The 24325-nt window shown below is 36.4% G+C and overlaps 1 protein-coding gene across 3 annotated transcripts in view; it reads right to left on the reverse strand.

The window, feature by feature from the left end:
• ANKRD28 (ankyrin repeat domain 28) overlaps nt 1-24325 on the reverse strand; it is a 209888-nt gene that overhangs the window by 180890 nt on the left and 4673 nt on the right. Inside the window, exon 2 of one of the 3 annotated variants that reach the window (XM_025882591.2) lies at nt 17994-18101. The exons of the other annotated variants lie outside the window; for them this stretch is intronic. The gene's annotated coding sequence lies outside the window, so the exon portion shown is untranslated. The remainder of the gene's footprint in view (nt 1-17993; nt 18102-24325) is intronic. 3 annotated transcript variants of the gene reach the window in all.

Consider the following 24325-nt stretch of genomic DNA (forward strand, 5'->3'; position numbering starts at 1 on the left):
GGCAACAAAAGAAAAAACAGATAAACTCAACTTAATTAGAAGTTAAAACTTTTGTGCATGAAAAGACACTACCACTGGAGTGAAAAAGCAACCTACTGAATGGGAGAACATATTTGCAAATCATGTATCTAATAAGGAGTTAATATCCAGAATATATAAAGAAATCCTACAACTCAAAAGCAGTAACAAAACAACCCAATTAAAAAATGGGCAAAGGACTTGAACAAACATTTCCCCTAAGGCACACAAATGGCAATAAGCACATGAAAAGACCCTCAGTATCACTAATAATTAGGGAAATGCAAATCAAAACCACAAAATACCACTTCATACACATTAGAATTGCAATTATTAAAAAAAAATAACAAATATTGGAAAGGATGCAGAGAAACTGAAATTCTTGTGCACTGCTGGTGAGAATGTTAAATGATACGGGCGCCTGGGTGGCTCAGTCAGTTAAGCATCTGCCTTTGGCTCAGATCACGATCCCATAGTCCCGGGACTGAGCCCTGCATCGGGCTCCCTGCTCAGGCGAGAGCCTGCTTCTCTCTCTGCTCTTCGCCCTGCTTGTACTCTCTCTCAAATGAAAAAAAAAAAAAAAAGAATGTTAAATGATACAGCAATTAATGCATAGATTACAGTATGGTGTTTCCTGAAATATTAAACAGAATTTCCATATGATCCAGCAATTACAGTCCTGTGGATATATATGAAAGCAGGAACTGAAACATCCTCATATGCACAAGTTTCAACCAGCATTATTCACAAGAGCCAAAAGGACACTTGGGAATCAACCCAAGTGTCCACAGATGGATTAACTGATAAACAAAATGTGGCACATACATACACTGAAATATTGTTCAGCCTTAAAAAGTAAAGCTATTTTGACACATTCTACATGGATAGGCCTTGAAGACATTATACTAATTAAGTCAATCACAAAAGAATGTGGAATTTTTTGACAAACTCCTATTTGCCAGGGGTTAGGGGATGAAGGGAATGAAAAGTTGACATTCAATGTGTATGGAGTTTCATTTTGTGAAGATTAAAAAAGGTTGTGGAGCTAGATGGTGATGATGGTTGTACAACAATGTGAATGTATTTAATGTCAATGGACTGTACACCTTAAAATGATAAATTTTATGTATGTACATTTTACCATAATAAAAAACTAATAGAAATAATTTTTGTTTTTATGTAAATGAATAATTTAGACCACATTATTTGCTATACACGCGCGCGTGCACACACACACACACACACACATTTTTAGAAGAGAGAGAGAGAGGGAGCGCACGTGCATAAGGGAGGGGCAGAGGAAGAGAGAGAAACCCAAGCAGGCTCCACCCCCCAGTGCAGAGCCTGAAGTGGGGCTTAATCCCATGACCTTGAGACCATGACCTGAGCTGAAATCTAAGAGTTGGATGCGCAACTGACTGAGCCACCCAGGCATACCAGGATAATATGTATTTTTAATTTTAGAATAGTTTTTTTTAACATCTGAGGTAAAATAGTATCCTGATGGATTCTATCACACACACACAAGATTTATGAAGACCTGTGACCCTAAATATCTCATGTCTCTGTTTAGATAGAATAGGAAATGTAAGTTTAAATCATTTGATCTAAAATGAGAACAGTGGAGAGTATAAAAGAAAGAGTTAACATGGAATTTAAAAAGATAACTGTATCTAATTAAATGTTTCCCAAAAAGTACACTGGTGATTAGAAAGACAAGATTTTTTAAAGACAGAACTTCCTCACATTCAACTAGTGAAAAACCTCCAAGTATACAAATATCAATGCTAAGAATTATTTGTACTAGGACTTGAGAAAAAAACAGATTATGGTTTTTTCCTAATATTCTAGTTCTTAACCCCTGCTATGAAGTGACTAGGGGTCATAAACCCACTATGGACTAGAGCTACATATAAAAAAAAACTATATATACAAAATCAGCTTAACAGGGATGCCTGGGTGGCTCAGTCAGTTAAATGTCTGCCTCTGGCTCAGGTCATGATCCCAGGGTCCTGGGATCAAGTCCTGCATCAGGCTCCTTGATCAGTGGGGAGCCTGCTTCTCCCTCTGCCTGCCGCTTGTGCCCTCTTCTCACAGATAAATAAAATCTAAAAAAAAAAAAAAAAAGGTTAAAAAAACAGAAAACCTATTATTTCTCTAGGGTTAGATAAAGCTATAGTGCGTGTCAATAATTAAAATGATCCTATCATAACCCCTTTTATGGGTATGTAAATTGTCTGCTAACCCTTATATTGTTTCTCTAAGACTCTCATGTGGTAATGCTTTTTCTACAATCATTTGCCTAAGAAACTTTTAGAAAATAATTTACCATTTCCTGCAATTCTTTTTGTCATTCTTCCAGATATAATTCTCCACTCATCTGATCTAGAAATAGTATTTTAGCCATACACAGTCAAAACTTAACCACCATAAATTCTAAGTATTTTATATATTAAAAATATACTCAGATCGAAATAAAAAACCAGAATTTTCCATTGAAGCCCAAGGAATTTAAATCTTCCAGCCTGTGGTAGCATAATCCTGTAAGAGACACAAACTTAGGTTCGACAATATCTGTGGGATGAATGTCAGGAAGCCATGTGTTCAAAAAAATTTTGGTCTCAGGACCCCTTCACACTTTTAAATTGTTGAGGGCCCCATAGAGTTTTGTTTGTGATGGTTATTTATGTTGATATCTATTATACTCAAAATTAAAACTGAGAAGTTGTTAAAATATTTATTTTAATTCACTTAATATAGTACCTATCAATATAAATAATTTTATGAAAACAAGTTTTAAAAATTAGTGGGAGGATTGGCACTGTTTTACATTTTTACAAATCACTTTAAGGACTAACTTAATAGAAAATAGCTGGAGTCTCATAGCTGCTTCTGCACTCAATCTGCTATGATAAATTATCCTGATTCAAGTATATGAAAAAAATCTGTACTCACAACTAGACAGAAAATAGCATATTTTAAAAGCCTTTTCAGATAATTGTGGATATCTTCCTTTGATACTACATCAAAACCTGTCAAATGGTATCTCTCAAAGGCTAGTTAAAATGTGAAATATAAAACTGTATCAATAAACTCTTCATACTTTTTGACATTGAAATCCATGCATTTTGAATGTATCTTTTACCCAAGAATGTTTTTATAAGATCATGAATCAGTTCTTAAGAAAATACTGGTTCATGGAGTTATTCAGGTCTTCCAAACCATCACACATTTCATTATATACAATATCAAAAAAGTCATTACCAATAGGATAAGAAGTCTTTTAAGTATTGTGATGCTGCTAAGCTCAAGGTAAATGACACAGATTTTCTCAAAATCTGATTTCTTTCTGGAAAGCTCAAATTTTATCAAAGGTAACAAATACTGACAGCTGCTTTCCTTGAAATGACAAGTTGGCTTTGTTCCTTTTCAAGAAAATACTTGCCAAATACCCAAGTCTGAAAAACCATAGTTTGTCAGTTGCTTTTTCAAGTAAAAAGTTTTTCATGAAAAAAACTGCCTAATTCAGATGGCAACTCCATTCCAAAAGTGCTTTTCCTGTGCAGTACATACCCATTTTATCATACGAATGCAAGAGTCAGCATAATAAAATTTATACTTAAAAACATTAAGGGAAATGGGCACTTTTTTTTTTTTTTTAAATGCGAGTGCATGGCAGTAAAGGATACAAACTACTAGTCTAGTGCCACTGCTGAGATTCCTAAAAAGGTATCAGCAGTTTTACTTAGCATCACTTTTGTACCATTAGTGCAAATGTTAACAAAGTAAAGGGGCATAGAATATTTTACTGTTATTATGAGAACAGTTTTGATCTCACAGATTCCCAGAGGTTTATAAAGCACATTTGAGAACCACTGATTTATTTGTACCAACAGGTCTCTAAGATACAAGATTTGGGTACAAGCTATCAATAACAGAACATCCTAAACTAGCCTCTAAGAATCACTCAGATGGCAGTTTCTAAAGAAAGAAAAAACCAGCAGGCCCTATGTGTACAGTAAAGGCTTAACCTTGCAAAGAAAGGTTTGGCTTTTCCCCAGCTTCTAGAAGGTAACCTCTAAGCTCTTGAAATGTCCTGTTTGGCAAAAGTGTCTGTTTACCTGGGAACCTAGAGCCACAACAAATAGTCTAATAATGTGATTTATGGTAAAGGCTTTTGGCCATGCAGTATCAGCTTGACCTCTTAAGGGTTTGGAGACTATGCGACTGACCCTCAATAAAATCCCTGGACCACAAGGCTCAGATGGAGTGGCAATACTCCTAGTTGGCAATACTCCACGTAGGTTGTTGCTAGGAGAAATAAGCACTGTCTACGTAACTCCACTGAGAGAGAACAACTGCAAGTTTTTATCTGAACTCTCCTGGACTCTGCTCTATGGGCCTTTTCCCATTCCCGGTTTTAATCTATATCCTTTCACTGTAATAAATCATTGCCATGAATATAAAATCTTTGCTGAGTTCTGAGTAGCAAATTACTGAACCTGAGAGTGGTCTCAGGGACCTCCCAAACAAGGTTAGTTACAAGCAAACTCCTACATATATAAAAGCCAATTCCACACCTAAAGTTTTCTCTACACAAGACATTCAGTTTTGCCCAGGGCCAAAACCTGGTGTGTATGTGTAGATGTACGCCAACTCCAAGTTAACTACCAATGCTTTCTCCAAGCAGCCTGTTAAGAGAACAGCTTCTCAACCTCTGCAATACTGACATTTCAGATGATTCTTTGTTGGGGGTGGATGTCCTGTTCATTGTAGGACATTTAGCTGTACCTTGGCCTCTATCCAACAGATGCCAATAGTATCCTTTCCCTCTCCCCAGTTATAACAATCAAAAATGTCTCCAGTCATTGTAAAATACCCCCACCATGTCACTGAGAATAACTATTTTAGAGAAAAATCATCTAGGAAACCTGTCCTTGCCTTCTTTTTCCCCATTTAAAAAAAAAAAGGAATAAATTCCATTTTAGCTCTATCTTTTCACCTTCCTAAACTTAACTATTTGATGATGGAAAGCAACTGTCCATTCTGAGTCTTACCTGTAAATAATATTTGGAAAATAGTACTGAACTAAATTCTTCCTAGGGGAAGAATTCTAGGGGACTCAGTCACAGGTTTCCAATTTCAAGAGTGAAGGAAACCTCTAGCAATGATATTTCAGTAAAGATACATATATATTTTCTGTACCTTATGCACATTACTGAACATCAGGGAAGGAAGACAGGCTACTGTTTCTCAACTTTGGGAGTATACTTCAAAATAACTGGAGATGCTTCTCTTTAAAAATATAATACCAGCATCCCATTTCAGATACACCTAGTCAGAATTTATTATCTAGCAATTATCTGAATGCCCATCAGATGCAAAGCATTATTATAGGTGACGGGGATACCATATTAAATAAGATATGATTCTTACCCTCTTTGAGTTTACATTCCAGTAGAGAGAGAAAGACCATGAAATGTAAACAAATAAATAGAATTACTTCAGAAAGTGCCATGGGGAAATCAAACAGTATAATGGGACCAATCTCCTGCATTCTCAACAATATTAGCAGAGATATTATCAAAATTTGAATGTGCTAGGTAAAAATGTTATTTTTGCATGCTAGTATTTAGAAAGCTTGTGACATAATTATATGCCTAAACTCCTTGTTATGTGATGGTCCTGGGCAAAACTGTGGCCCTTAATCTTTGGGAAATTTTAAGCTCAAGACTAAATAGGTTTCCACATAGTTTCAATTCTAACTTCCATTAGTTTAGTGAAAACACTATGTTAAACTCTTGAAAATCGTAAACTTGAGGGGCACCTGGGTGGCTCAGTCGTTAAGCGTCTCCCTTCAGCTCAGGTCATGATCCCGGGGTCCTGGGATCGAGCCCCGCATCGGGCTCCCTGCTCGCCAGGAGCCTGCTTCTCCCTCCCCCTCTCCCACTCCCCCTGCTTGTGTTCCCTCTTTAGCTGTGTTTCTCTCTGTCAAATAAATAAATAATCTTTAAAAAAAAATTGTAGACTTGAATGATTTTATGGGGAAAATCATTTAATGATTTAATGAGGGAAAAAAACCTCCTACATTCATAAAACCAACTGCAGGAATTTAGTGAGAGTAGTCCAGGAACAAGGTCATCTCCCACAGAAATTACTCAAAGGTGAAAACATTGACAGGTTGACAATCACATGGACAGTTTCCAACAGAATTTGACAAGACTGGAGACGGGGACATATTTTTCTTTTCATTTTATACTTCTGTAAAGAACTGGTAGCATGAACTAGAATTAATAAGTTTTCTGCTCTTTAATTTTTCCTAACAAGTATAAAAGAAAACCATAAAATATAGGTTGTGTGAGAGAGTATGTGTGTGTGGGGGGTGGTATTCTTTCTACGGTTAAAAAAAAAAGCTTTTGAGTACCCAATAAGAAAAAGATCAAACACTTCTCTGACATATCAAAATGAGTAAAAGGTAAAAGGTATGGCTTATGTACACCCAGCCTTTAAGAATAAAAAGAGAAAAAAAAGGTCAGATGCCCCAAGATGTTTATATATTTCAATATACACTCCATTCCATATACACAAACAGTAAGCAATCTGTTCATCCTGTAACAGTGGTTTTCAAACTGTTGTTTCACAAACTTCACAGGGCACTGGCATGGTTTCCACTCTATAAACTATGTATCACTCTGTCACAAATCCATAAATATTTTATGCCTGCAAGGAAGTAGTTACTTGGATATAAACAGCTTTTAACTGCTCAAAAGAATGAAGAAGGAATTCCAGAGAAAAAAGCAGATTTACCTTCCTTTCAGAGCCTGCGGTTTGTCACTGCCATCTCTAAAAAAGCATTCAGAACTCAGTCTTTGCAAAGTCCTTTCCCCAAGGCTCAAATCTGATGAAAGAACACTACATAAAAATCTTCCAACGGTTGCTCCCCACAGTTCTAAGGTTTAAATCCCATAGCTTAGAACACTTGATACTCTAGGAATTGGCCCCTCCACACTTTCCCCCAGCCCAATCTCCTGCCAACCCTTCTCAACCCTCAATCAACTAATACCAGTGTGTAAGATCATAAGGCATATGAATTCCCAAATGAAAAGATGGGAGGGGGCCCACTAATCCTAACATGTATTCTTTGAAAGATACAGATGTAAGCCAAATACTAAAGGAAGTTATTCAGGATGAAAAGAAGTGACTGGAATCCATATGAAAAAATAACACTGACAAAGATAATTAAAGATAATGGAAAAATGACAATAAAGAGATAAATAGGGCGCCTGGGTGGCTCAGCTGGTTAAGCAACTGTCTTCGGCTCAGGTCATGATGCCAGGGTCCTGGGATTGAGTCCCAAATCGGGCTTCCCCTGTTCTGCAGCGAGCCTGCTTCTCCCTCTCCCTCTGCCTGCCACTCCCCTGCTTGTATTCTCTCTGTCAAATAAATAAAACCTCTAAAAAAAGAGAGAGAGAAATAAATTTTTTCCTCTTCCCTTAATTTGAAAAGGTAATTGCATAAAACAATTATAAAATTGTACTGTTAAACTTATAACATAGAAAGATGTAATATATACAATAGGAGCACATAAAGGAAAGAGGGAATGAAGCTACACTGGAGGAAGCAAATGATGACACCAGAAGGTAACTCAAATCCACAAGAAGAAACAGGTACTGGAAATGGTAAACACGTTGGTTAATACAAACGACTGAATATCCTTCTCCTTCCTTCTCTTCTTTAAAAGACATACATTGTTGGGGCACCTGGATGGCTCAGTCAATTAAGCACTGACTCTTAATTTTGGCTCAGGTCATGATATCAGGGTTGTGAGACTGAGCCCCAAGTCGGCTCTGTGCTGGGCATGGAGCCTGCTTAAGATTCTCTCTCTCCCTCTCCCACTGCCCCTCCCTCCCCAACCCCCCTCCTCACACGTGCACATACTCTCTCTCAAAAAAACAGAAAGACATACATTGTCAAAAAATAAAAATAAAAAAATAAAAGACATACACTGTTTAAAGCAATAATTAAAACGCTGTACTGTTGGGTTTATTATATAAATGAACAAAATATATGTAAAAATAATAGCACAAAGGAGAGTGAAGGAAATGGAGCTCTACTGGAGTATTATTAGTATCAATCTGAAGTAGACTGTGATAAAGTCTGATGGATACTGTAGTCCCTAGAACAAACACTAAGAAATGTATAATCTTGGGGCACCTGGGTGGCTCAGTCATTAAACGTCTGCCTTCAGCTCAGGTCATGATCCCAGGGTCCTGGGATCGAGCCCCGCATCCGGCTCCCTGTTACGCAGGAAGCCTGTTTCTCCCTCTTCCACTCCTCCTGCTTGTGTTCCCGCTCTCGCTGTTGCTCTCTCTGTGTCAAATAAATAAAATCTTTAAAAAAAATAAAAAAGAGATGTATAATCTCAAAAAGTCAAAAAACGTAAATGGTAAAAAGAAAATACACAAGGTAATAAAAGAGGAACAGAGGAACAAAAAAGACATGATATATACAAAAACCAAAAAGCAAATGGGAGATGTAAACCCAACTGTTTCAAAAATAGTATCAAACAGGAGAGGATTAAAGAGTCGATTAAAGAGACATATTTGTTGGACTGGATAAAAAGGCAATACCCAACCATATGCTATCTGCAAGAGACACTTTAAATTCAAAGGCACAAACAGGTTGAAAGGATGGAAAAAGATATAACATGTAAACAATAACATCAGAGAACTGAAGTAGCTCCATAAATATCTGACAAAATGGACTTTAAGTAAGAAAAAAAATTACTTAAAACAAAGAGAGGTATTAAAAGCATCAATTCAACAGGAAGATATAACGAATATAAACATACCTAACAAAACAACCCAAAATAAGGGAAGCAATAAATGAAAGAAATGAAGGGGGGAAAAAGACAAACATTAATAAGAGACTTCAATACCCCCCTCAATAATGGATAGAACAAAGTAAACAGGAAATCAGCAACAACACTGAATTTAAACAACACTACTAACCAACCTGACCTCCACTGACACCTAAGGCTTCCATAAGACTCAACCCAGCAACAGTTGTTTGTTTGTTTTAGAATTTTGGTTGTTATTCTACACAGCAACAGAATTCACATTCCTTTCAAGCATGCACAGAATATTCTCTACGATACACCATATGCTAGGCCATAAAACAAATCTCAAATTAAAAGAACTGAAATGAAAATCAAAACCACACTGAGATATCATCTCATACCAGTCAGAATGGCTAGTATCAAAAAGACAAGAAATAGCAAGTGTTGGCAAGGATGTGGAAAAAAGGGAACCCTCATGCATTACTGGTAGAAATGCAAATTGATGCAGCCACGTGGAAAAGAGGATGGAGGTTCCTGAAAGAATTAAAACAGAAATACCATAGGATTCCATTACTGGTTATTTACCCTCCCAAAATTAAAACACTAATCTGAAAAGAAATATGCACCCCTGTGTTTATTGCTGCTTTATAATAGCCAACATATGGAAATAACCTAAGTGTCCACTGACAGAAGAAAGGATAAAGAAGATGTGGTATATACACAAACTGGAATATTAGCCATAAAAAAGAATATCTTGTCATTTGCAACAACACGGATTGGACCTAGAGTGTGTTATGCTAAATGAAATAAAACAGAGAAAGACAAATACTATAATTTCATTATATGTGGAATGTCAAACAAAAAACAGAAATAGATTTCATGAACACAGAGAATTGGTGAATGCCAAAGGCAAAGGGAATGGGGGGATGGGCAAAATCGGTGAAAAGGATTAAGAAGTACAAACTTCCAGTCATAAAAGAAGTCACGGAGATGAAAAATACATATAGGGAATATAGTCAATAACACTGTAATAATGTTGTATGGTAACAGATGGTGACTACACTTAACATGGTGAGCACTGAGTTATGTACGGTACTGTTAAATCACCATGCTGTATACCTGAAATTAATAAAACACTATAGGTCACCTATACTTGAAAAATAGAACTTTTTTTTTAAAGTATAATACATATCTTACTCATTACTCTGGTGTGGATTATAATTAAAATTACAATGTTGAATTTCTTGAGTTAAATTGTAATAAAAATTTGGGGAAGGAGTGCCTGGGTAGCTCAGTAGGTTAAGCATCTGACTGGCTCAGGTCATGATCTCAGGGACCTGGGACCCCATGTCAGATTCCATGCTTAGTGAGGAGTCTGCTGCTGCTTCTTCCTCTGCCCCTCCCCCGTGCTCATGTGCTTGCTCTTTCTCTCTTGCTCTCTCTCATATAAATAAAATCTTTTTTAAAAATGCGGGAGGGATGCCTGGGTGGCGCAGTTGGTTAAGCGTCTGCCTTCAGCTCAGGTCATGATCCCAGGGTCCTGAGATGGAGCCCTGCACTGGGCTCCCTGCTCAATGGGGAGTCCGCTTCTCCCTCTCCCTCTGACTCTCCCCCCCTCCCCCCGCTCTGCCCTCATTGGCGCTCTCTCTCTCTCCCCCTCTCAAATGAATTAAAAAAACAAATCAAAACAAAAAAAAGTTTAAAAAAAATGTTGGGGGGGGAAGAAATGAAATGATACAAAGAATATAAAAAATGTTCCTCAATCACAATGAAATTAAATTAGAAAAAAACAAGAAATTGGGAAATCTACAAACGTCTAGATACCAAAGACACTTCTAAATGACCTATGGGTCAAAAACAAAATCTCAAGAGAACTTAGAATATTCCAAGCTGAATGAAAACAAAACACATCAAAACTTATAGGACAGCTAACACAGTGCTTAAAGGGAAATTTATAGCTGCACATAATATCCTAGACCTTGAGTAAGCTTCCATCTTAAGTAAAAAAAAAAAGGCAAACTAAACCCAAAGTAAGCAGAAGGAAATAAATTATTAATATTAGAGGGGAATCAATACCATAGAAAAAAGAAAAATAGAGAAAAATCAAAACCAAAAATTGGTTTTTTGAAAAGATTCACCAGGAAAAAAAGAATGAAGACAAATTACCAAAATCAGGAATGAAAAGAGATACATCATTATCAGCCTCAGAGAAATTAAAAGTTTTATAAAGGAATACTATGAACATCTTTATGCCAACAAGTTAGATAAAATGAACAAATTCCCTAAAAGACACAAATTAACAAAACTCAAAAGAAAATAAAAAATCTGGATAAACCTGTAACAAGTGAAGAAACTGAATTAGTAATTTAAAAGCTTACCACGAAGAAAAGTCCTTGCCTACATAGCTTCACAGCTAAATTCTATCAAATATTTAAAGAAGAAATAATACTAAAACCTCACAAACTCTTCTAAAAAAAAGAGAACACTTCTTAATTCATTTTATGAGGTCAACATTACCATCATACCAAACAATAAAGATATAAAAACTCTCAACAAAATATTAGCAAGCCAAATCCAGCAATACGCAATAGGGATTATATAGTTTGACTGTTCTTAAAACATTAAACATAAGCTTACAATATGACCAGCAATTCCACTTCTATGAATCTTCCCCAAAGAAATTAAAACATGTTTATACAAAGATTTAAAATATGAATAGTCATCACAACTTTATTCGTAATAGCCAGAAATCAGAATTCAAATTTCTAACTGGTGAATGGATAAACAAAATATTGTGGTATAGCCATACAATGGATTACTAGTCAGCAATGAAGAATTAATATACATGCTACAATATGGATGAACCTAAAATGAAAGATGCCAGACAAAAATGAACATATGATTCATTTATATAAAATGTTTAAAAAAGCTACATCATGGAGACAGACTACTAGTCAGTTATTGCCTGGGGCTGAAGGTGGAATGAGGAGTGACTGCAAAATGGGTATGAAGTATTGAGATACTGTGATTTTTAATAAATATATATTTGGTGTTCATCCCCCTTTTCTGGCACAGAGCTCCTAAAATTTTTGGAATTTCCTATGATGTGAGCCATAAGTGTCTTTTGTTATGTCAATGAGGTAACTTTTGGAAACTGCCTAAAGATAACCAACCAAGGTGATCAGAGGGTTGAAACTTTCAGTCCCACCCTCATCCCCACCATTACCCCTGACTTCTGGGGAGGGGAGAGGGGCTGGAAATTCAGTTTAATCACCAATGATCAATGATTTAATCAATTGTGCCTATGTAATGAAGCCTCCACAAAAAACCCAAAAGGATGGGGTTCAAAGAGCTTCTAGGTTGGTGAACACATGAAGATTTGGGGAAAGTGGCAAACCCAAAGAGCATGGAGGCTCCATGTCCCATCTTACATACCTTGCCCTATGCATCTCTTCCATTTGGCTATTACTTAGTTATATTCTTTTGTACTAAACCAGTAATCCAGTTTATAAAATGTTTCTTCGAGTTCTGTGAGCCACTCCAGCAAATTATTTGGGAACTTCTGATTTATAGCCAGTCAAGTCAGAACCACCTGGATCTGCGACTGGAATCTATAGGGAAAGGAGGGGGGACAGTCTTGTAGGACTAAGCCCTTAAGCTATGGGATCTGATGCTACTGCCAGGTCAACGGTGTCAAAACTGAGTTGAACTGTAGGACACCCATCAGGTGTAGAAGTGTGATGAGCATGGTAGTTAGTGTGACAATAAGGGAGCAACACACAGGAGGAGAACTGAAGTTTTTCCAAAATAGGTACCTTTTTGGGTGATGGAAATGTTCTAAAACTGGAATGTGGTGCTGAGTGCAAAACTCCTTAAATTTATTAAAATGACTGAATTGTGCTCTTAAAACAGATGAATTTTATAGTATGTAAATTATACCTTAATAAACTGTTAAAGAGGAAAAAGGAGCCACTGGTCTAACCAATTGCCAGCTCCCTGAATCCAGCTTGAAAGGTTGATCACCTATACAGGATCCTTATTGTAGACAATACAACACAGAATGACTGAATTATAGCTGGAGAGAACTGAATTGGGTAAAAAGGAAGATTTTCTGACACGGTGGACATAGGAATGTGGAACCAATGAGAACTATACAAACTCAGCACATTTTAGAATCAATGTGGTTCAGAGAGAAGGCTACCTAAAGGGTGGGTCAGATTTCTGTCTCCCGGGATAATAATAAAAGGATACATTTTTAAAAAAATATTACATATAGGGGCACATGGGTGGCTCAGTCGGTTGAGTGGCTGCCTTAGGCTCAGGTCATGATTCTGGGGTCCTGGGATCAAGCCCCACATCAGGCTCCCTGCTCAGTAGAGAGCCTGCTTCTCCCTCTCCCTCTGCCTGCTGCTCCCCCTGCATGTGTTCTCTCTGTCAAATAAATAAATAAAATCTTTTTTAAAAAAATATTACATATACTCAGACTTAACACAGGACAATGAAAAGGAAAATGTTTTCACTATTGTAATAAAAAAAATTCAACTCAAATGACCTTGATTTACTACTTTACACTCAAGTAAGCAATATTTTAAAAGTTATATTGTAAAACAATATATGGCATACCCAAATAGAAATAAGCCTTGTTAAGGGTGAATCCTACAGTGGGTGTTGCTTACCTTGTCTTGCCCACTCTGAGTATTAGAATCTTGATTAATAGGTAGTGTCCATCCAGACACCAATATATTTAACAATGTGTGAGAGCAGTGAGAGAAGTGCAAAAATATGAAAAAATAAAAATAAGAAATAATATATCTAAATCTCAGATGAAGGTATGATTAGGATTACAGCAGAAAAAAGCTCTGAGAAGGAAAAAAGTATATTCATTTCTCTCAGTCAAAATAAGAAAAAGAGGGAAAAAAAGCAAAGTGTAGAAATAAATGATTTGCATAAGAAAGGAGATCAATAAGAAAGCTTACATGGGTAGATAGACTTAGTAAATTAGGAGACACAACTACATGTTAAAATGGAGAAGGCAGAAATTAAATATTAATGGATACAGAAAAGGAATGGTAAGGATTAAATAGCCTTGAAGGTGCAACTGAAGTTAGACATCAGAAAACTGGAGTATATTCAACTTGGTTTCATTACTTCCTTCACCAATTTTTCAGTGGTCCCAGAGCTGAAACAAGAGAATAAATATTGTAGAAGTAATCCATAGGTTGACTGAGAAAGTCAAGGGAATACAGGAGTTTAAATTGTTTGGGTAAGTGATCATTTATTGAGCAACTACTACGTACTAGACACTTTATCAACATTCTCACAATTCTCAAAATTCAATGAAGATATCCCCATGCCCATTTTATTTTATTCAGAAAGTAGAAACAACCCACTATAGCAATAAAAAGAAATGAAGTTCTGATACATACTACAGTATGAATGAAACTCTAAAACCTTGTAAGGAAAGAAGCCAGTCATAAGAGATTACATATTTTATGACTTCATTTATATGAAATGTCCAGAATAAGCAAATGCATAGAAACAGAAAGGAGATTAGTGGCTGCGTAAGGCTGAGGGAAAGGTGGACCAGGGGAGGGGGACTTAAGAGGAATGGGGTGGCTGCTGGGTACAGGGGCTTCTTTCTGAGGTGACAAAAATGTAAAAAAATATTAGACTGTAGTGATAGCTGCACAACCCTGTAAATTTACTTAAACAACAACAATAACAACAACAATACTGCTTTGTATATTTTAAATGGGTATATTTTGTGGTATGTCAGTTATATCTCAAAAAAGATGTTAAAACAACCAACCAAACAAACTCAGGCTCAGATTTAATTTCTTTGCCCAAGGTCACACAGTAAGACAGTGGTAGAGCTGCCCAGATCTCTCAAGCCAAAGTCGTTTTCAGTACAATAATTGCTACCATTTTGCAAGTGCTAACTATGTATCTCATTTAATTCAGCAAATCTGTGAGATAGATGCTATTATCTCCCTTTTTAAGTGAGAAAACTCAAACTTAAGTGAAGTAACTGGCCCAAAATCACAGGGGTGATAAATTAATGAGCCAGAATTAAAAGTACATACTCTACCATTTCAGACATTCAATTCATTATAATTGTTTGCCATATGCATATATGGTGACATTCACTACTATTTACTTAACATTTTTAAGTCATTTGCTTCTCTTGCCTGACAAAGCTGAAGGAAAGAACGGAGCTATAAGCTGAAAGGGTAGTGTTGGGGGTAAAGACAGGAGTAGAAAACATAGAGACATAACAGCACTAAGGGAAGGACTGCAGGGAAAGTTCCCACTGAGAAACAAGGCTTGCTGAGGAAAGGGTCCAGCCTGAGAAGGATGTGGGAATAGGAAAATGGACAAGTTGCAAGAGGCCAGAAGACTAAGATGAACGGGAAGAGACTAAGATAGGAGTTGAGGCTCAAGATGTTGGGTCAAAAGGACTAAAAAAAAGCAGGTGGAGGTGGAAAAGAAGACATGAAAGCTGAAAGATGGTAGAGATGGGTGACAGCTGAGGGGAAGACGTAGGGTGTTGAAGAGGACAACATGAAACCTAAAGAATGGTTAGCAGGAAAGGCTGCAACAGAGTGAGCTGGGAGACTCCTGAATAGGCCTGAGGAAAGTGAGAATGAAGCAGGATACAGGGCTATACTCAGGAGTCTGGACAGGAAGCCAGGAAGTATCAGTCAACATCTGGTAATCAAAGTAGACAGGTCACCCACAAAAAGTCTCAAGAAAAACACCAGTAGTAAAAATTGTCCCATGTTTCAGAAAACACTACCCTAACCAGTACTGCTCTAATCAGGAGATCAAGGCTTCTTAAGAGGCCAGTTTGTGGCTAAACTGTACCTAGCAAACTAGGTAAAGTAGGTTCCAACACAGCAAAGCTCAGGTTCACTGTGGGTGAGGAAGTGGGAGAACCAGTAATGAAAGAAGCTGTGGTCAGAGGAAAGAAATTCCATGTTCAAAACTGTAGCTCCAAGATGCTGAAGAAACTACAAGGTGAGCAGGTATAAAGTTCATGTGACTTCATAATAGAATCTTACAGTCCAAGAGAAGTCTTAGAAAGTAGAAATTGCTAGTAGAAAAGAAAATACAAACAGGTTGATTAGTGACATTTCAAAAAAGCAGTAATTCCATAGCCAAAACATAAAAGCTTCTAAAATCAGTAATGCACCAAGACATCCAAAATAATCCATGTGTTACCAACCATCTATAATAGTTAAGCAGTCAGTATATCTAAGCTTAAGTGAAGGTGATATATAGAAGTTCAGCTTTATGGTAAAAGATAAGCTGAAGGATAACTTGTTTTACTAATAAATTCTTTATTTAAAACAATTTACCACAAGTGTCATTAAAACAGAGAAGTTTCTCATTGTTAAATGAGTGGATTAGCCATTATTTAACATATATACAATCTTCCAGAACATTTCTATAGTACACCTATACTGTATTTCATTTACACCTCTTGTTTCTAAATTGGGAAATATTCCAATCAGGTTCCTTCTCACTGTCCCTGCTACAGTATCAAATGAAAAGGTCTGAAAGGTTATAGTCCCTTGGCCTCATCTACTGAAATCTCTTAATTCCAGATATCTTCACTATATGAATCATTCAAGCTCTCACAGACATGCTAGTTTCTAACTACCTGCCTATACCCTGGATTAGGCTACTTATTGGATCTACCTGACAAACACTACACTTGCTATTCTAATCTATTCACCTGGTTTCAACTCCACTACTCACTCCTGGTGCTACAGTTTGCTTTTACATCCCTTAAAAGCCAGCTGTTTTTTTTTTTAATTTTTATTGTTATGTTAATCACCATATATTACATCATTAGTTTTTGATGCAGTGTTCCATGATTCATTGTTTGTTCATAACACCCAGTGCTCCATGCAGAACGTGCCCTCAATACCCATCACCAGGCTAACCCACCCCCTACCCCCCAAAAGCCAGCTGTTTTTAACCCTCAAGTTCAACTCCTGTTCTTCAGGATGTGATTGTCACTTGCCTAGCTCTTTTTAGTTCTCCCAGGGGCACTCTCCTCACTCTTGGCATGACCCAGTGTGACACTCTGGAACTACACACACTGACTAGCATAAGCTTTCAAAAAGTGGAGGAAGCCTCTCACCATTCAGAGAACTAGTCAAAATAGAAGGCTCTTGTTTACCTATTTACAAACACACACATACACAGTCTTTCAAAGTCCTGTTTGAATTATCTTCTTCCTAATTTACACTAATAAGAAAACAATACTAACAGCAGGTAGGTTCTTTCTGATTTTCACCATTTCTGATCAGAAAGTCCCCTAAAAAGGAAAACATGTATTTATTTAAAAACAAAACAAAAAACAACAAAAAAACGCCTTAGTTAACAAAAGGAGAAGTTTAACAATATAATCTGCAACAGGACTAAGATCTGCAGTTCTCCTAAATAAAGCATTCTCTTCTTTCTTGGTGGTAGAGATTAACAAAAAATATACACTCAAACAAAATACCCACATGTAACACAAACCTACCAAAATGCACTTGTACTTTTTGCTCCTCTAAAAGAATATTTTATATAGGCTGTATATGGCTCTTATCCACCGAGGAGGAGAGAGAACAAGATTACAAATGAACATGGGTAAATAAAGTCCCATTAAAATAAACTTCAAGGACCCCCAACTCCACCATTGGGTTCAATCAGCCATTTCTCCCCTGATGCTCTCAAAGCACACATAAGATAATGGCCCTTATCTAATTCCATCTTATCCCATACTAGAAGACAGAGACCATGATTTAGACACATGTATATCCCTAGTATGGAGGACCAGCAGGTAGCAGGCATACAAATGTTTGTTATATAATAATCAGGATGTTAATTATAATAATTTCCATAAAAATTTTTACAAAGAAAACACAGTATTTATGTGTAAGGCCTGGAAGTTAACAGCTGAAGACTAACTTACCATATAAATGAGTTTTAAAATATAAAATAGTACAAACCAAGGGCAATGGATCCCAAAACAGATTTTGGATAATAAGCTAAGGAGTTATACTGATTAAAGTAACAATGGATATTATAATAGATAAATCCCAAAGTGTGACATAATAGTTTATTTTTATTTCATGCTTACATGAAGTCCAAAAATCCATGTTAATGATCAGCTGTGGGCATGAAGAGGCTGGAGATGACCCAGGCTGACAGAAGTTCAGCTCTCTTGGACCCATCATTTCCAAAGTTGCTTTTGGCAGACAACACCCAGCCAGCAGGAGAGAGGAGAAGAGAGAAGAGAGGATTGTTCAAGGAAAGTTTGTATTTTCCAGGGCTGAAGAAACACTCAACACTTCTGCTTAATTTCCTATGGCCAGATCTCAATCATATGGCCATCCCCAAATGCAAGAGGGGCTGGAAAATATAAGTTAGTTGGGATCCAAGAAAAAAGTAAACAAGCTTGGTGAAGAGCAAACCACTCTTTACCTTAAGAGGTTTTAAAATACAGATATTCTGGGACACTACCCCAGGTTATCCTCATTCAGCATGTCTAATAGGACCCCAAAATCCTGTATTAAAGCTGGCCAACTGATTTTGATGTATGCCCAACTTAGGAATTACTGGCTTAAGAAGTAAAGAAATTGGGGAAAATATGAAAAACATTTCCATGGAAAGTTTGTAACAATGTGCTAGATAAAAAGAAAGCTAAAAAAAAGGTGATGAAAAAATTGAGCCTTTGTGCCTAGGAGAACACAATATAGGTAGAACTTGGGAAATTCTTCCCTCCTCTGGCCTGTGATAGTAGTCTATCCTGGCTCTCTTCCTAACTCTGGTTAGCTTCACAGGCTTCCTTTCCTCCACCCATTCCATATTCCCCATTATATTCTCCTTGGCCATGAACTTTTCTCACTAAAAGACCTCATTCACCTCAATTACCATCGAAAACACTTTTCTCTGAACCCAGCCTCTCATTTAACTGCATCCTATAACAACTTTTCCAATCAAATGTCCCATTAGGACCTCAATATATCCAAAACTGAATTCATCTCACCCTCAAGTCAACTCCTCTGCTTGCATGCCCTATCCACCTAGGCACCCTAGTCAAAATTCTATAAATCACTGACAAATTGTACTCCATAATTAAAAGTTTTGCCTTTCAAAGAATAGTAACAAAGTAGAAATGGGAGAAATTGGGGATATTTTTTGCAAATCACATATCTGATAAGGGACTGGTATCTAAAATATATAAAGCACTAAAACCCAATAAAAAAAGATAACTAGCCCAATTTTTAAAAATGTGCAAAAGATCTGATGAAAAGATGCTCAACATTAGCCATCGGGAAATGCAAATCAAAACCACAAGGGCATACCGCTTTACACCAACCAGGATGACAATAATGAATAAAAGATAGTTAGTGTTATTGAAGATGTGGAGAAACCGGAACTTTTGTGTACTGCTAGTGGGGATGTAAAATGGTACAACCACTCTGGAAAACGGATTGGCAGTTCCTTAAAATTAAGGCTAAATACAGAGTTTCCATATGACCCAACTAGTCCACTCCTAAGTACCCAAGAGAAATGAAAACTTATGTCTACACAAAAACTTGTACACAACTGTTCGTAGCAGCATTATTTGTACTAGCCAAAAAGTGAAAATAATCCAAATGCCTATCAACTGTTGAATGCCTAGATAAAATGTGGTATGATTCAATGTAATATTACTCAGCAATAAAAATATTGATACATGCTACAGTACAGATGAGCCTTGCAAACATGCTACATAAAATAGGCAAATATATAGAAACAAAAAGTAAATTAGCACTTGTTTAGGGCTAGGAGTGATGGGGTGGGGGAATGACAGTTTAGGGGTAAAGAGGTTTCTTTTCAGCATTATAAAATGATCTAAAATTGACTGAGGTGATACTTACACAGCTCTGTGAAATACTAAAAATCATTGAACTGTATAACTTAAATTGGTGTGTGAATTATGTCACAGCAAAGCCTTTTAAAAAAGAAAAAGCTATCAAACTTTTAAATCCAGAAACTGATACAAGAGAAAAGGCTGCCTCTCCAGACTAATTTATACTTCCTATTGTAAGATGCAAAGTTTCGGGGCAGGTGGGGTGGTTGGTACCTTAGATAACAAAAATAAAGTTAAATGTAGTACTGAACCATAATAACTCTCTAGGCTCTGGAACAAGTATATGTTTCATAAGCAACTGCTTCCTGATTTTCCTTTTTAAATATTTTAACTGTCCTATGCTGTATGTTTTAACATTATCTGTGGCCTCAAATCCTTAAGAGTAGAAAAGATATACCTTTAAGTTTATAATAAATAAATAAGTAAATCATCACTAATTAAGAATTTGAATTTAAATTTACTAGGCGAAAGTGAACTTCCACTAAAGTTGTGGGAGTCGTAATTCTATTCAGATTTAGTTTTGCATGCCAATCAGTATACACACAGAAGAATCCTTTTTTAAAAAAATCAGTATCACATAAGGAAGGTGGATAAATCACTTAACTAAGAACTGGGATTGGAGAGTAGGAGCAGAAATTAAACTTGAAGTACTTGAGAACTTTAATCATTATGTACAATGTACTGTTATACTTTAAAACATTACTGGTTTAAGAAACTGAAGATTTCACTAATTTTTGCTTTGAATGAGAAGTACTGTATAACTCTGTGATTCAGTATCACTGTGTGTGTTTAATGTGAATTGTCCACAGAATACACTGTCCAGAACAAAAAGACTTAACCCCAAACTATTCTCTCCAAGAACAAAACTTTCTCCAGGAGCATCTCACTTCAACCCAGGTAGAGTGCATTCACCAAATATAAATTTTACATTAGACTGGAAAATAAAGAGGAAATAAGATAAAATGCTAGAAAACCTAATATAACCCAAATCTAACTACTTGAATTATCAATGTTTAATTGTATTTTCATATTTAATTTACCCTAGTGGGACTATCCAGCAAAAAAACTGTCAACTGTCATATAAATGTAAGACACTTAGTTGTACACTTAAATGAGCCATTAATATAGCTATGAGGATCCTTTAAAGATGTACTCATTTCCATTCAAACTTCTGCTTCGTACTTAAAGTACCTGACTTGCACTAAAATGTTTTACATATGTTCTGAATTATAGCAGTAGCCCCCTAACTGGTCTCGGGTGTTCCTGTTTGTCTTCTGTAATTCACTCTTCTAAAACTTACAATGTAGTGGTTATTTAACTTTTGGGTGTCATGGACTCAGAGGATCTAATAGAAGTTAAGAAGCCTCTTAAGTATATGTATGCACATTCCTCCAAAAAACCCTTCACAGACCCTAGATTAAGAAACCCACCTATGACAACTTCCCAACACTTCTAATCAAGTCCAAACTTCCTAGCCTTATATTCAAAGTAATTCAAAATGTAGTCACTGTTAATTAGCTAATCTATCTCCTATCCTTTGAAACTACACACACCAATGAGGTCTATCTCCTCACTACAGCATAGATACATCATTCTCCTTTTTTGGCTTGCCTTCTATTCCTCTCTTGTTGCTTTCCTGCACAACTGTTTGCTTTCAACAAATCCTTCCTGTGAACCTCAAATAATTCCCATGCCACAAAAGTTTCCCTCTGCCTACAATCATCTATTGCTTTCTGAATTCTGAAGCATGTTATACACATCTTTTATGTTCTACATTTTTCCATGTTCTGCACTGTATTATACAAAGCATCAAAAAAAAAATCAGTAAACACAAGACACACTTACTGTTTAACTATGTTAGGTATATTTCCAAATAATATGCTCCATACGTTTTCCTTCAACCTCTATAAACCTTTTCAGATGAAGTGTATCAGACACTGTGCATTTATTATCTTTTGTCTTTTCCTAGCCAGTAAAATTTTTAAGGACAGAGGTAGTGACTACTGTACCCTTGTGTGGCCCAGTCTCCAACACAAAGCAAGGGAACACTCAATACAGAATACTTGAATATCTGAGCATAAATGTTTTTCAGGCATTTTGTATATTCTGTATTCCTAATTATAAGATTTTTCAAGGATCATCTGTTGTTTTTCTACTGAAAGTCAAATAATGCTCTACCCTTAATGGATACTTGATCAAGTGAGAGTTTACTAACTACCCAAAATAGCAGTCAAATTATTCTCATCCGTTATCTACTTATTGATATATGCCCAACCCTGTTCCAAAAAAAAAAAAAAAAACTTCCAACATATCAAGAATCCTTACCTAATGACCATTAACCCAGAAGAGAACACAAAGACAGCTTCTACACAAAAATAGTAATCCAAATGTAAAATCTACTATCCTCTAGTACTACTGCCAACAGTCTAACTCCAGTTTTAAAACCAACTCAGAAAACAGGAACAAACATCCCAGATTATATATCTGCACACTACAAGAAGCAATAAAACAGCATAAAAGTGTAGGAACTTTCTTTAGAAGAAACTCAAACACGATATAAGGTTTATGACCAACTGATTAACTGATTCATGCTACACGAATGGATAAACCTTAACAAGATTACACTAAGTGAAAGAAGTCAAACATAAAAAGTCACATACTGTAGAATTCCATTTATATGAATATCCAGAATAGGCAAATTCATAGAGACAGAGAGTAGATTAGTGCTCACCAGGGACTAGGGCGGGGGGGGGGGGGGGAGGGAAATGGGGAGTGACCGCTAATTGCTTTTTGAAGGGATAGAAATTTTTGGAATTACATAGTGGTGATGGTTGCACAACTTTGTGAATATATCAAAAACCACTGAATTGCACACTTTTCTGGAGGTTTTACTGAATAATTTTTTTTTAATTGAAGTGTAGTTGACACACAATGTTACACGGGTTTCAGGTATACAACACAGCAATTCAACAACTCTACTCATTATGCTACTATCACAAGTGTAGCTACCATCTGTCACCATACACTGCTATGACAATACCACTGACTATATTCCTTATGCCAAAACAAAATCCCTGTAATTTATTCATTCCATAACTGGAAGCTTGTATTCCCCTTCCTTCATCCCTGTTTGCCCATCCCCCACTCCTCTCCCCTCAGGCAACCACTAGTTATTTATGGGACTGTCTCAGCATTTTTTGTTTGTTTTTTTTAGATTTCACATGTAAATGTAAACATATGGTATTTGTCTTTTACTGACTTATTTTACTTAGCATAATGCCCTCTAAGGTATATCCATGTTGTAGTAAATGGCAAGATCTTCTTTTTCATGGCTAATATTCCCGTGTGTGTGTGTGTGTGTGTGTGTGTGTGTGTGTGTGTGTGTGTGTGTGACATCTTTATCCATCTACTGATAGACACTTAGGTTGCTTCTAAATCTTGGCTATCGTAAATGCTGCAATTAATACAGGGGTGCATATATCCTTTTGAATTAGCGTTTTCATTTTCTTTGCGTAAACATCCAGTAGAATTACTGGATGCTATGGTTTTTCTATTTTTAATTTTTTGGGGAACCTCTATACTGTTTCCCACAGTTGCTGCACCAATTTGCATTCCCACCAAGAGTGCACCAGGGTTCCTTTTTCTCCACATCCTCACCAATACCTGTTATTTCTTTTCCTTTTGATTCTAGCCATTCTGACAGGTGTTAGCTGATATCTCACCTGTTTTTGATTTGTATTTTCCTGACGATAAGTGTTGTTGAGCATCTGTTATGTCTTATTTGGAAAAATGTCCTCTGTCCATTTTTTAATCAGATTATTATCACCCCCACCAGTGCTGAGTTGTGTAAGTTCTTCATATATTTTAGATATTAACTCCTTACCAGATATATCACTTGAAAATATCTTCTCCCACTCAGTAGGCTGCCTTTTTGTTTCGTTGATGGTTTCCTTCATTGTGCAAAAGCTTTCTGTTTTGGTGTAATCCCAATTGTTTACTCTTGCTTTTGTTTCCCTTGCTGGCAGAGACACATTTAAGAAAAATGCTGCCAAGGTCAATGTTAAAGATACTACAGCCTGTTTCCTTCTAGTTTATGGTTTCAGGTCTCACATTTACGTCTTTATCGAGTTTATTTTGTGTATTGTGTTAGAGTGGTCCAGTTTCTTTTACATGTAGTTATCTAGTTTTTCCAGCACCATTTATTGAAGAGATTGTCTTTTCCCCATTATATATTCTTGCCTCCTTCATCATACATTAATTGACCAAATAAGCATGTGTTTATTTCTGGGCTCTCTATTCTATTCCATTAATCTATACATCTACTTTTGTGCCAGTACCACACTGTTTTGATTATTACAACTTTGCAGTATATCTTGAAATCTGGGATTGTGATACCTCTAGCTTTGTTCTTCTTTCTCAAGTTTGCTTTGGCTTGAATTGTACACTTTAAAAGATGACTTTTATGGTATACAAATTATATCTCAATTTTTTTTAAGTTTATGACCATTTTGACTATTTTATCTGAAAGAAAACTGTTCTTTTAAGATAGGAAT

The sequence above is a fragment of the Callorhinus ursinus genome, unplaced genomic scaffold (genome assembly GCF_003265705.2).
Source record: "Callorhinus ursinus isolate GAN/ISIS: 27379988/994484 unplaced genomic scaffold, GSC_fseal_2.0 scaffold1, whole genome shotgun sequence".
NCBI lineage: Eukaryota > Metazoa > Chordata > Mammalia > Carnivora > Otariidae > Callorhinus > Callorhinus ursinus.